This window comes from Pongo pygmaeus, chromosome 4, assembly GCF_028885625.2.
Source record: "Pongo pygmaeus isolate AG05252 chromosome 4, NHGRI_mPonPyg2-v2.0_pri, whole genome shotgun sequence".
In the NCBI taxonomy this organism is placed as follows: domain Eukaryota; kingdom Metazoa; phylum Chordata; class Mammalia; order Primates; family Hominidae; genus Pongo; species Pongo pygmaeus.
In genome coordinates, this window is record NC_072377.2 from 78,503,873 (window position 1) to 78,516,005 (window position 12,133).

The window sequence follows — 12,133 nt, forward strand, 5'->3', positions numbered from 1 at the left end:
CAAGTCCCGCCCCCCAGTTCCAGGGCATAATTACAAGTTTTCGTTCTGTTTATTTAGTGCATGGAAAAGACACATTTCCTCAGAAAGATTCATCATCATCTTTGACCCTCCAATAAGACATAAATGTGTTGGGAACAGGCCCCCCCAAAATCTCGCCATAAACTGGCCCCAAAACTGGCCATAAACAAAATCTTTGCACCACTGTGACATGTTCGTGATGGCCGTGACGCCCACGCTGGAAGGTTGTGGGTTTACCAGAATGGGGGCAAGGAACACCTGGCCCACCCAGGGCAGAAAACTGCTTAAAGGCGTTCTTAAACCACAAACGATAGCAGGAGTGACCTGTGCCTGTACATGCACCTCCTACAGATAACTAGCCAGAGCCCATCCCTTTATTTCGGCCCATCCCTTTGTTTCCTGTAAGGAATACTTTTAGTTAATCTAGAATATATAGAAACAATGCTTATCACTGGCTTGCTGTCAATAAATACGTGGGTAAATCTGTTTGAGGCTCTCAGCTCTGAAGGCTGTGAGACCCCTGATTTACCAATCCACACCTCTGTATTTCTGTGTGTGTGTCTTTAATTCCTCTAGTGCCCCTGGGCCAGGGTCTCCCCAACTGAGCTGGTCTCGGCATAAATGGATAGATTTAGAATCCATCATATGTTTTAAATACATTAAATCACAGGGAGAATTTTTTTTTTTTTTTTTTGAGATGGAGTCTCACTCTGTCACCCAGGCTGGAGTGCAGTGGCGTGATCTCTGCTCACTGCAATCTCCGCCTCTTAGGTTCAAGGAATTCTCCTGCCTAGGCCTCCTGACTAGCTGGGACTACAGACGCGTGCCACCACACCCAGCTAATTTTTTGTATTTTTAGTAGGAAATGGGATTTCACTATGTTAGCCAGGATGGTCTTGATCTCCTGACCTCGTGATCTCCCCGCCCCGGAATTCTCCTGCCTCAGCCTCCTGAGTAGCTGGGATTACAGGCATGCACCACTATGCCCGGCTAATTTTTTGTATTTTTAGTAAAGACGGTGTTTCACCATGTTGGTCAGGCTGGTCTCAAACTCCTGACCTTGTGATCCACCCACCTCGGCCTCCCAAAGTGCTGGGATTACAAGCATGAGCCACAGGAGAACATTTTAATAACTGAGGTAGCCCGGGGATTTCTAGATTGAAACTATTAGCCAATCAGCTAACTAGTTAGCTAATAACATCAGCCATGGCAATGTAGAAAGACAATCTTCCCTGCAGGCACTAAAAGACGAAAAGGGACACCTAACTTAGAATGCTTGATTTCTTCCTTTGGTATGTAAGAAAACACGTCACAGGAATGCTTTCAGAATTAAAAGCAGTGTTTTGACTGAGTTTTATTGGTCAAACACTACTATAACTGCAGATTTCAAATTCCTGAGTGATACTGTGCCCTGGGGGGGGAAAAAAGAACCTGAAGAAAAGAGAAATAAGTTTGAGAAGCCCAGTTGCATTTGTTTTGCTGCTTGATTTGCTTTAATATGTGGTAGAACGACAGAGAATTTGGTAAGTTTAGTTTGGGCTTAAAAGAAATAAAATGTACAATTTTTCATATTATTAATGAAAAATCACATACATATTTACATCCGTGGTAGGTACTGCTAGTTGCTTAATTAATATCCATTCTCTCCTTTCTTTAGGACAAACCCAATTTTGTTCATGGTGGCAATGTGCCCACTAAAACTGTTTTCCTCCCTCAGACTCCTCTAGTAGCTGGGATAGCCATATGGTCATTTTGGCCAACGAGTTGTAAGCAGAAATTATTAGATATGGCTTCCAAGAAAGCTTTTATTCTCTGATAAAAGAGGGCGGACTCAATCGGCATATACCTTTATCTTTTGTCAAACATTTGTACTTTTTCCTTCTTCCTGTTTGGAAGGAAGACTTAGGTCTGGGAGCAGAGCAGCCATCTTAGAACCATGAGCTGATGATGAGAATGAAATCCATGTATTAATATGCTAGAGCCAAGAAACGGGAACCTGGGACAATGGTGATGTTATATGGCTGCTACACCAATTCCAGGCTGCTCACCTCCAGTCTTCTCTGTTACTTACCAACAATCCTAACTAATTCTCAAAGTTAAACACTGTCACTTTTATATAGCTAAAAAAAAAGAATACTTCTAGAGTATGTTTACTATACCATATATATTTACCATCCTTTGGCCGGCCATGGTGACTCACGCCTGTAATCCCAGTACTTTGGGCGGCTGAGGCAGGCGGATCATTAGAGGTCAGGAGTTCGAGACCAGCCTGGCCAATATGTTGAAACCCTGTCTCTACTAAAAATACAAAAATTAACTGGGCGTGGTGGCAGGCACCTGTAATCCCAGCTCCTTGGGAGGCTGAGGGAGGATAATTGCTTGAACCTGGGAGGCGGAGGTTGCAGTGAGCCGAGACTGCACCACTGCACTCCAGCCTGGGTGATAGAGCAAGACTCAGTCTCAAAAAAAAAAGAAAAGAAAACCAAATACCATGTATTCTCACTTATAAGTGGAAGCTAACCATTAGGTACTCATGGACATAAAAATGGCAACAATAGAAACTGGGGACTTATGGGGAGAGAGAGAGAGGGAGCAAGGGTTGAAAAACTAACTATTGGGTACAATACTCAGTACCTGAGTGACAGAATCATTTGTACCCCATACTTCAGTATCATGCAATTTACCCATGTAATGAACCTGCACATATACCCTCTGAATCTAAAATAAAATTTGAAAAAGAAAAACAAATACACAGAAAAGTGTAATTAAATTTCGCATTTTTAGTTAAAACAAGTAGAAGAATCAGGATGTAGAGAGGGATTCTTTTTTTTTTTTTTTTTTTGAGACCGCGTTTCGCTCCTGTTGCCCAGGCTGGAATGCAATGGCACGATCTCTGCTCACCACAACCTCCGCCTCTCAGGTTCAAGTGATTCTCGTGCCTCAACCTCTCAAGTAGCTGGGATTACAGGCATGTACCACCACGCTCAGCTAATTTTGTATTTTTAGTAGAGACGGGGTTTCTCCATGTTGGTCAGTCTGATCTCGCACTCCTGACCTTAGGTGATCCGCCTGCCTCGGCTTCCCAAAGTGCTGGGATTACAGGTGTGAGCCACCGTGCCCCGCCCGTAGAGAGGGATTCTAAAATTAAAATATTTAGTCCGTGTTTTATAGGCAGGCAGCAACCTGGCATATATATCAAAAGTAATGAAAATATGGATATATTTCCCATAATACCACTCCTGGAAACTTATCCAGAGAAATACTTAAGAAAAAAAAGTTATGTGCATGTCACTGAATGATGTCACTGAGACTTTTTTTTTAAAAAAAGCCAAAATGTACAAATACAAAAATGTCTAGGCTCGGTGTGGTGGCTTACACCTGTAATCCCAGCACTTTAGGAGGCCAAGGAGGGCAGATCACTTGAGGTCAGGAGTTTGAGACCATCCTGGCCAACAGGGTGAAACCCCGCCTCTACTAAAAATACAAAAATTAGCTGGGTGTGGTGGCGGGCACCTGTAATCCCAGATACTCAGGAGGCTGAGGCAGGAGAATCACTTGTGCCCGGTAGGCAGAGGTTGCAGTGAGCCAAGATCACACCACTGCACTCCAGCCTGGTCAACAGAGTGAGACTCTCTCAAAAAAAAAAAAAGATATTTAATAATAGGTATATTGCTATTCATCAAAGAAATACAAAATTTTCACCTATATTATTGCAGACAACAGGGGGCATTTTATAAAATTACTAATAGCAACTTGCAAAGCATATTGGAATATCTATACACTGTAACAGTTTGGCAGAAAGTGGAACACCTGTCTGGATGCAATGTATCATGATCATCATTGTCATTGTTGCTGGATTTCATTTATCAAATGTTTATATGCTAGACATTGTACTAAATATCATACTTAAGTTATCTTATTTAATGCCCACAATATCTGCTTGATGTGGATACTATGATCCTCATTTAACACATGAGGAAACTGAAGCTTAGAGAAGTGAAGAAATTAATCCAAGGCTATGGAACAGGAATTGGACTCTTCTTCTGAAATACTCTAGATTTTGGAGACTAGACTCTAGACTTAACTATACTGTTTTTCAATCAGTATATATCTAGCTTCTAGAAAATATTTATATTAACAGTCTCTCACCCAATATTTATGCATTTATTAATTCAACACGTCCTTTGAAATGTCTGTTATGCCAGGCACCATACTAGATATACCCTGTGATGTGATCATGTAACAATAGAACAGGCAGAGCCAACAAGAAGTTGACCTATGAAACAATGGCTTGTAGCAGAGTGTTGGGTACCAAGAAATGAAGCTGCAGAAATAGGCAGGACCTGTTATTCTTAAAAAAATCCTGTTCAACCATGGTAAGGAGTATGGACCCAGGCCCAAAGGTAATGGGAATCCATTTGTATTAGTTTGTTTTCACACTGCCGATAAAGACATACCCAAGACCCGGCATTTTACAAAAGAAAGAAGTTTAATGGACTTACAGTTCCACGTGGCTGGGGAGGCCTCACAGTCATGGTAGAAGGCAAGGAGGAGCATGTCATGTCTTACATGGATGGCAGCAGGCAAAAAGAGAGCTTGTGCAGAGAAACTCCCCTTTTTAAAACCATCAGATCTCGTAAGACGCATTCACTATCACAAGAACAGCACAGGAAAGACCTGTGCTGTTAATCACTAATTTAATCACTTCTCACCTGGTTTCTCCCACAACATGTGGGAATTGTGGGAGTTACAATTCAAGATCAGATTTGGGTGGGGACACAGCGAAACCATATCACCATTTAAGGAGTTTAAATTTCAGAGTGACAGGACCATATTTGCATTAGCAAAGAGATGACAGTCTGATCTAGAGGTGACAGTGAGGATGAAGAGAAGTAAATAGATTCTAGAGCTCAAAGGTGGAAAGTAGAATCAACAGGGTCTGGCAAAACAAGTAATATAATTGAGAAGGCAAGCAAAACCATCAGGTTCCTGACTTGAGCCACTGGATAAATAATGGTGTTATTTACTCAAATAGCAATCACTGCAGATAAGGATTTGGGGAGTAAAATTATGAGTTCCATTTTGTCTATGTTGAGTTTTTATGTGCTTGTAAGACATCCAAGTGGGGACATCTAAAATAGTGAGATCTTCAGGACTTCAGGGGAAATATGTAGACTTAAGGTATACAGATCAGGAGATATCAGCATAGGCATGGTAATTGAAGCCTTGGAATGAGTGAGCTTGCTCAGAGAGAATGGCAGGGAAAAGCACAGGTCGAGTCAAAATCTTATAGGGACCACAGAAGATCCTGCAGGAGAAACAGCATGGTCAGAGAGACAAGGGAGAGTGTGATAGCACAGAAGCCAAGAGACAGAGGTGAGTCGTCAGTGGAGTTAAATGCTCCCTTCAGAATTCATCCAAAGAAATAACTAAGGATAAGCCCAAAGACTTGCCTACAAGACTATTTCAGTACTGTCTGTAATGAGAAAATATTGGTAGTGGGGAAAGGAAGGGGGAATCCAACAGTAAGATTGTTGTTAAATAAATATTGGTACATCCATGCAATGGAATGTTGTGTAATCTTTAAATCGCATTTCTGAAGAATATTTAATGACATGGGAAAATGTTAAGTAGAAAAAGCATCTGTTTAAAAATTATGATCCCACTTTTGCTTTTAAAATTATGCTTAATCATACAGATATATTCACAGAATATTTAGACCATAATGATATGCAATATATAAAAATGTTAACACCAAAAGTTGGAAATGGATTAGAAACAGGCAAGACTGGGTAGTGGAATTATTGGATGGATGGTTTGTATTTTGTTAATTATATTTTTCTCATTTTCCACGCTGAACATATAGTCCCTTTACACTAAGAAAAATCTTAATAGGTTTTTGGTTAAGAAACTTATAACACATAACACATAATATGCAGTGATTAAATTTTTGTTTTGTTTTGTTTTTTTGAGACAGGGTCTTACTCTGTCACCCAGGCTAGAGTACAGTGGCACGATCATAGCCCACTGCAGCCTTGACCTCCCGGGCTCAAGCTATCCTCCCACCTCAGCCTCCTGAGCAGCTGGGACCACAGGCATGCACCACCATGCCCGGCTAATTTTTTTTTATTTTTTGTAGAGACATGGTCTCCCTGTGCTGCCCAGGCTAGTCTGAAACTTCTAGGCTCAAGGGATCCTCCTACCTTGACATCCCAAAGTGCTGGGATTACAGGTGTGAGCCACCATGCCCAGCCCAGTGATCAAATATTATACTTGGAGAAACTAGGTACCAACATGGTACAATATGTGTGCTGTAACATTAAGTTATAGCAGGTTATATTACTTTATAGAAAGATGCAGGATAAGGACTTGGTAGAAGAACTGTCAAAGATAAAGCTGGGGCCGGGTGTGGTGGCTCACGCCTGTAATCCCAGAACTTTGGCCGGCCTAGGTGGGTGGATCACTGAGGTCAGGAATTCGAGACCAGCCTGGCCAACATGGTGAAACCCTGTCTCTACTAAAAATACAAAAAGTTAGCTGGGCATGGTGGCTCATGCCTATAATCCCAGCTACTCAGGAGGCTGAGGCAGGAGAATCACTTGAACCTGGGAGGCAGAGGTTGCAGTAAGCCGAGATTGCACCATTGCACTCCAGCCTGGGCAACAAGAGCAAAACTCCATCTTAAAAAAAAAAAAAGATAAAGCTGGACACTAGTTGAAGACAGCAAAGACAGATTTTATTCAGTAATTAACTGCGGTAGGGGAAACAGCTGAGTTCAACTGTGAGTTGCACAGAGGTGTCTTGGAAGATGGGGGAGTAGGGAAGAGGAGCGGGCCTGGCCCCTGTAGTGTCACAGAAGTAAAACATTACAAAAAGTGGGTAAGTGAGGTAGGGTCAATATCCATGTAATTAGGCCATCTGGTTCTGCCAACTGGCATTTATCCAAGTTAGGCTTCTACCCTCCCTCAGAGTCTGGGAGACAGAGGCCTTATCCTTCTTCATAACATTCAAAGGAATGGGTTTTCAGGGCCTTGACAGAGACACTCCTGAGCTGTAGAAGATACACATCCATCTCAAAGGGACAAAGGGAGTTTTTTCAAATAAATGCTCTGAGAAAGGGATGTGAAGGGCCCATGACTGGGTGTTGCTGGAACAAATGGTAAATTCTTTTGGCAACCTTGAACTTTGCTAGACTGGAACTCAAGGCGGGCCAGGTCATCCCAGGCACATGGCCTTAGGATGCTAAAGCAATGTCAGCGTTTGATCAAGTCTCTTAGAGCAGTGGTTTAGATGGAGATGTTTGTGCCAAATATGCAGTTCTCAAGAGTTAAGGTATCCGTGATCAAAGGGTGGGACAGATCCAAGACAGGCAGAGCAGGTCCTTTTCCTGCCCAGCTGGGTAAAGGCCTCTGCCCTGTTAATCATGGAATAAATGAGTCCCTGGACTTTAATGCTTACCCAGTGCCCCCCACAGAGTCAGTTCATGGATGAAGGGACATCCTGGGAACACATGCCATATTGTCCTTGTTCTGAGGCCTCCACACACAGCAGGGCCTCACACAACGTCACGCACACACCAGAGAGGGCACAAGAAAAGGCTGAAAACCTGCCCAGGTTCTGCATGCCAAGCCAAGTGCCCTAACTCTAGGCTTCATCACCCGGAGGAAGAGGTGCCATTTTCTAATCTGCCTGCCCAGAGGAAGTACCTTTCTTTTATATATATATATATAAAAGAAATATATACCTTTTCTTTTATATATATATTTTTTATTATACTTTAAGTTCTAGGGTACATGTATACAACGTGCAGGTTTGTTACATATGTATACATGTGCCATGTTGGTGTGCTGCACCCATTAACTCGTCATTCACATTAGGTATATCTCCTAATGCTGTCCCTCCCTGCTCCCCCTACCCCACAACAGGCCCCGGTGTGTGATGTTCCCCTCAGAGCAAGTACCTTTTCTAAGCAGAACAAAGCGTCCTTCTATGCTAATGTGACCCTAACTGCATTAGGTTTGACACCGGCAGGCAGATTCAAGATAATTTGGGATCATCTTTTATAGGGCCCTATAACAAGACATAATTCATTATAATTGAAAATTAATTTCAGTACATTATTTTGGTTTTTGGTGGCATAGTCTATACTTTGAGGACTTGTTATACACTCAGTTAGTCAAAACATACGTAGTATTTATACCTGTGTTTGCTAAAGGTAGAGAGCCATTATCATCCCACCTCCCTACCTCCATTCATCTTCCTGCCCCTCCCATTCCCCCACCCCTCTACCACCAGCTTCATTTACTAATTTAGAAAAATATTGCAAAGCAGAAAGCAACAATGTTACTGCTTGTCTTTCTTTATGTCAGTTTAGTTGCCCAATTGAGGAATTTGATTAACAGCTAAATTCTGTACTGTAGATAATGCTGGAACTAAAAATGCTTTCAAAGTAAAAATTTGCATATGGAAGCAATCGATGTTGTAATAAAAAAAATATAAAGCAAAGACTACTCCAACTTCAAAAATCAAAAATCAATCAAACAAACAAAACCTGTGAAACTGAATACTCCAACTTGACAAGGATGACTTAAGAAAAGATCAGGCAAAACATTTGAATTCTTTTATGTTGGAAAGGAGCCAAAATGAGAGACAGGAACAAAGATGAACTTTCAGCTCAAACAAAGACACAACCCACTGGGAAAGGCATGTTCTGCCAAGGCTTAGAGAAGGGACTCTCTTTTTCTTCCCCATATCAAGGCTGACACAATACACAAAGTCTCTCAATTTTTCATCCTGGCCTTGATCTGAAAATGCTACAGCAAAATGAATTAGTGCTGGGGTGGGGATGGAGTGGAACTAGGCCTTCAGTGTGGGGCAGGCTTCCTTGGGCTCTCCAGTTTGCCCTGGTTCTCAAGCTTCAGTATCAAAAATGCAGAGACCTGGGTCTTCTCTCTCACTGCCTGGGCAACACAGGGAGACCCTGTCTCTACAAAAAATAAAAAAAAAATTAGCCGGGCATGGTGGTGCATGCCTGTGGTCCCAGCTGCTCAGGAGGCCAAGGTGGGAGGTTAGCTTGAGCCTGGGAGGTCAAGCAAGGCTGCAGTGGGCTGTGATCGTGCCACTGCACTTCTAGCCTGGGTGACAGAGTAAGACTCTGTCTCAAAAAACAAACAAAACAAACCAAAACAAAAATGTATTCACTGCATATTATGTGGTATGTGTCATAAGTTTCTTAACCAAAAACCTATTAAGATTTTTCTTAGTGTAAAAGGACTATATGTTCAGCATGGAAAATGAGAAAAATATAATCAACAAAATATAAACCACCCATCCAATAATTCCACTACCCAGTCTTGCCTGTTTCTAATCCATTTCCAACTTTTGGTGTTAACATTTTTATATATTGCATATCATTATTGGTAGTGAGATTCCAATCCAGGAAATCAGGAATGGGACCAAAGAATTTTAAAATAAGCAATACAGGTCTATCTTTATCAAAACTCTTTATAGCTGGTGAGAAACTGAGACAACAAAATGTAGTATGTCTATGGTGTAGAGAGAAAATGTTGATTAAATTGTTCATCAACTCTCCTAGTTCGTTTGCAGATTTTTTAGAGTTTTCTATGTACAAGATCATGACACCTCAAATAGAAATTTACTTTCTCCTTTCCAATCTTGATTGCTTTATTTCTTTTGCTTGCCTAATTGTCCTGGCTAGAACATCCAGTACAATGTTGAATAGAAATGATGAGAGAAAACATCCTTGTTTTGTTCCTGATCTTAGAGGAAAAGCTTTCGGTCTTTAATCATTAAGTATGATGTTGGATGTGGGTTTTTCACAGATGCCCTTTATTGGTTTTTGTCAAATTTTTTTTCTGTGTCAATTAAGATTATCTTGTGATTTTCTTTTACTCTGTTAATTTGGTGCCTTCCATTGATTCACTTTATTTATTTATTTATTTATTTTTTGAGACCAAGTCTCACTCTGTTGCCCAGGCTGGGGTGCAGTGGCACAATCTCTGCCTCCCGGGTTCAAGCTATTCTCATGCCTTAGACTACCTAGTAGCTGGGACTACAGGCGTGAGGCACCATGCCCGGCTAATTTTTGGATTTTTAGTAGAGACAGTGTTTCACCATGTTTGCCAGGCTGGTCTCAAACTCCTGACCTCAGGTGATCCACCCTCCTTGGCCTCCCAAAGTGCTGGGATTACAAGTGTGAGCCACCATGCCCAGCCTGATTCACTTTCATATGATGAACAAACCTTGCATTTGTGGGATAAATTGATTGGTCATGGCATGTCATCCTTTTCATATGATGCTGGCTTTGATTTTCCAGTATTGAGGAATTTTGCACCCATGTTCATAACGGATACTGGTCTGTAGTTTTCTTTCCTTGTGATATCTTTGGCTTTGTTATCAGAGCAATACTGACCTCATAGAATAATTTAGGAAGTATCCCCTCTTCTATTTTTTGACAGCATTTAAGAAGTACTAGTGTTAATTCCTCTTTAAAGGTTTGGCAGAATCCAGCAGTAAAGCCATCTGTGCCTGGGCTTCCTTTGTGGGTAGTTTTGGATTACTAATTCTTTTTACTAGTTATAGGTCTACTTAGATTTATTTTCTTGAGCCCATTTTTACAGTTTGTGTATTTTTAGGAATTTATCTATTTCATCTCAGTTATCTAATTTGTTGGCATACTAATCATAGTATTCTCTTATATCCTTGCTATTTCTGTAAGATCAACAGTAATGTCTCCTCTTCCACTCCTGATTTGAGAAATGTGAGTCTTCTCTCTTTTTGTTTTATCAGTCTATCTAAAGACTTGTCATATTTTGTTGATCTTTTCAAAGAACGAATTTTTGGCTTAGTTGACCGTCTCTATTGTTTTTCTATTATCTATTTATTTCCATTCTTTTCTTTTTTTTTTTTTTGAGACGGAGTCTTGCTCTGTCACCCAGGCTGGAGTGCAGTGGCGCGATCTCAGCTCACTGCAAGCTCCTCCTCCCAGGTTCACGCCATTCTCCTGCCTCAGCCTCCCGAGCAGTTGGGACCACAGGCGCCTGCCACCACGCCCGGCTAATTTTTTGTATTTTTAGTAGAGACAGGGTTTCACTGTGTTAGCCAGGATGGTCTTGATCTCCTGACCTCGTGATCCGCCCGCCTCGGCCTCCCAAAGTGCTGGGATTACAGGCTTGAGCCACCACGCCCGGCCTTATTTCCATTCTTTATTTGCTTCCTTCTTCATGCTTTGGATTTAGTTGGCTCTTCTTTTTCTAGTTTCTTAAGGTAAAAGGTTAGGTTACTGATTTGAGATCTTTCTTCTTTTCCAATGAAGGTGTTTACAGGTATACATTTCCCTCTGGGCACTAGTTTTGCTGCATCCTGTAAGTTTTGGTATGTTGTGTGCTTGTTTTCATTCACTTCAAAGTATTTTTGAATTGCTGTTGGGATTTCTTCTTTGATCCACCATTTACTTAGGAGCATGTTGTTTAATTTTTACAAATTTGTTAATTTTTCAAATTTTCTTATGTTATTATTTCTAATTTCATTCCATTGACAAAGACATACCTTATATAATTTTCATTTTTTACAATTCATTGAGACTTGTTTTATGGCCTAAAATATGGTCTATCCTGGAGAGTGTTCCATGTGCCCTTGAGAGCAATGTGTATTTTGCTGCTTTGCAATGGAGTGTCCTATATATGTCTGTCAGGTCTGGTTGATAAATAGTATTGTTCAAGTCATCTATTTCCTCACTAATTTTCTGTCTAGTTGTTTCACTCATTATTGAAAGTGTGGTATTTAAGTTTGACTATCATTGAATTGTCCATTTCTACATTCAGTTCCGTCAGGTTTTGCTTCATGTATTTTGGGGCTCCGTTTTAGGTAATTATGTGTGTATAATTGTTATATCTTCCTGATGGATTGACCCTTCTATCATAAAAAATGCCCTATATCTAGTAATTTTTTTCATTAATGTCCATTTTGATCCTACTATAGCTACTGTAATTCTCTTTTGCTGTGTGCATGGTATCATTTTCCATCTTTTTAATTTCAACTTATTTCTTTGATGAATAACTTTTTATATGCTTATTGACCACTTGAATATCCTCTT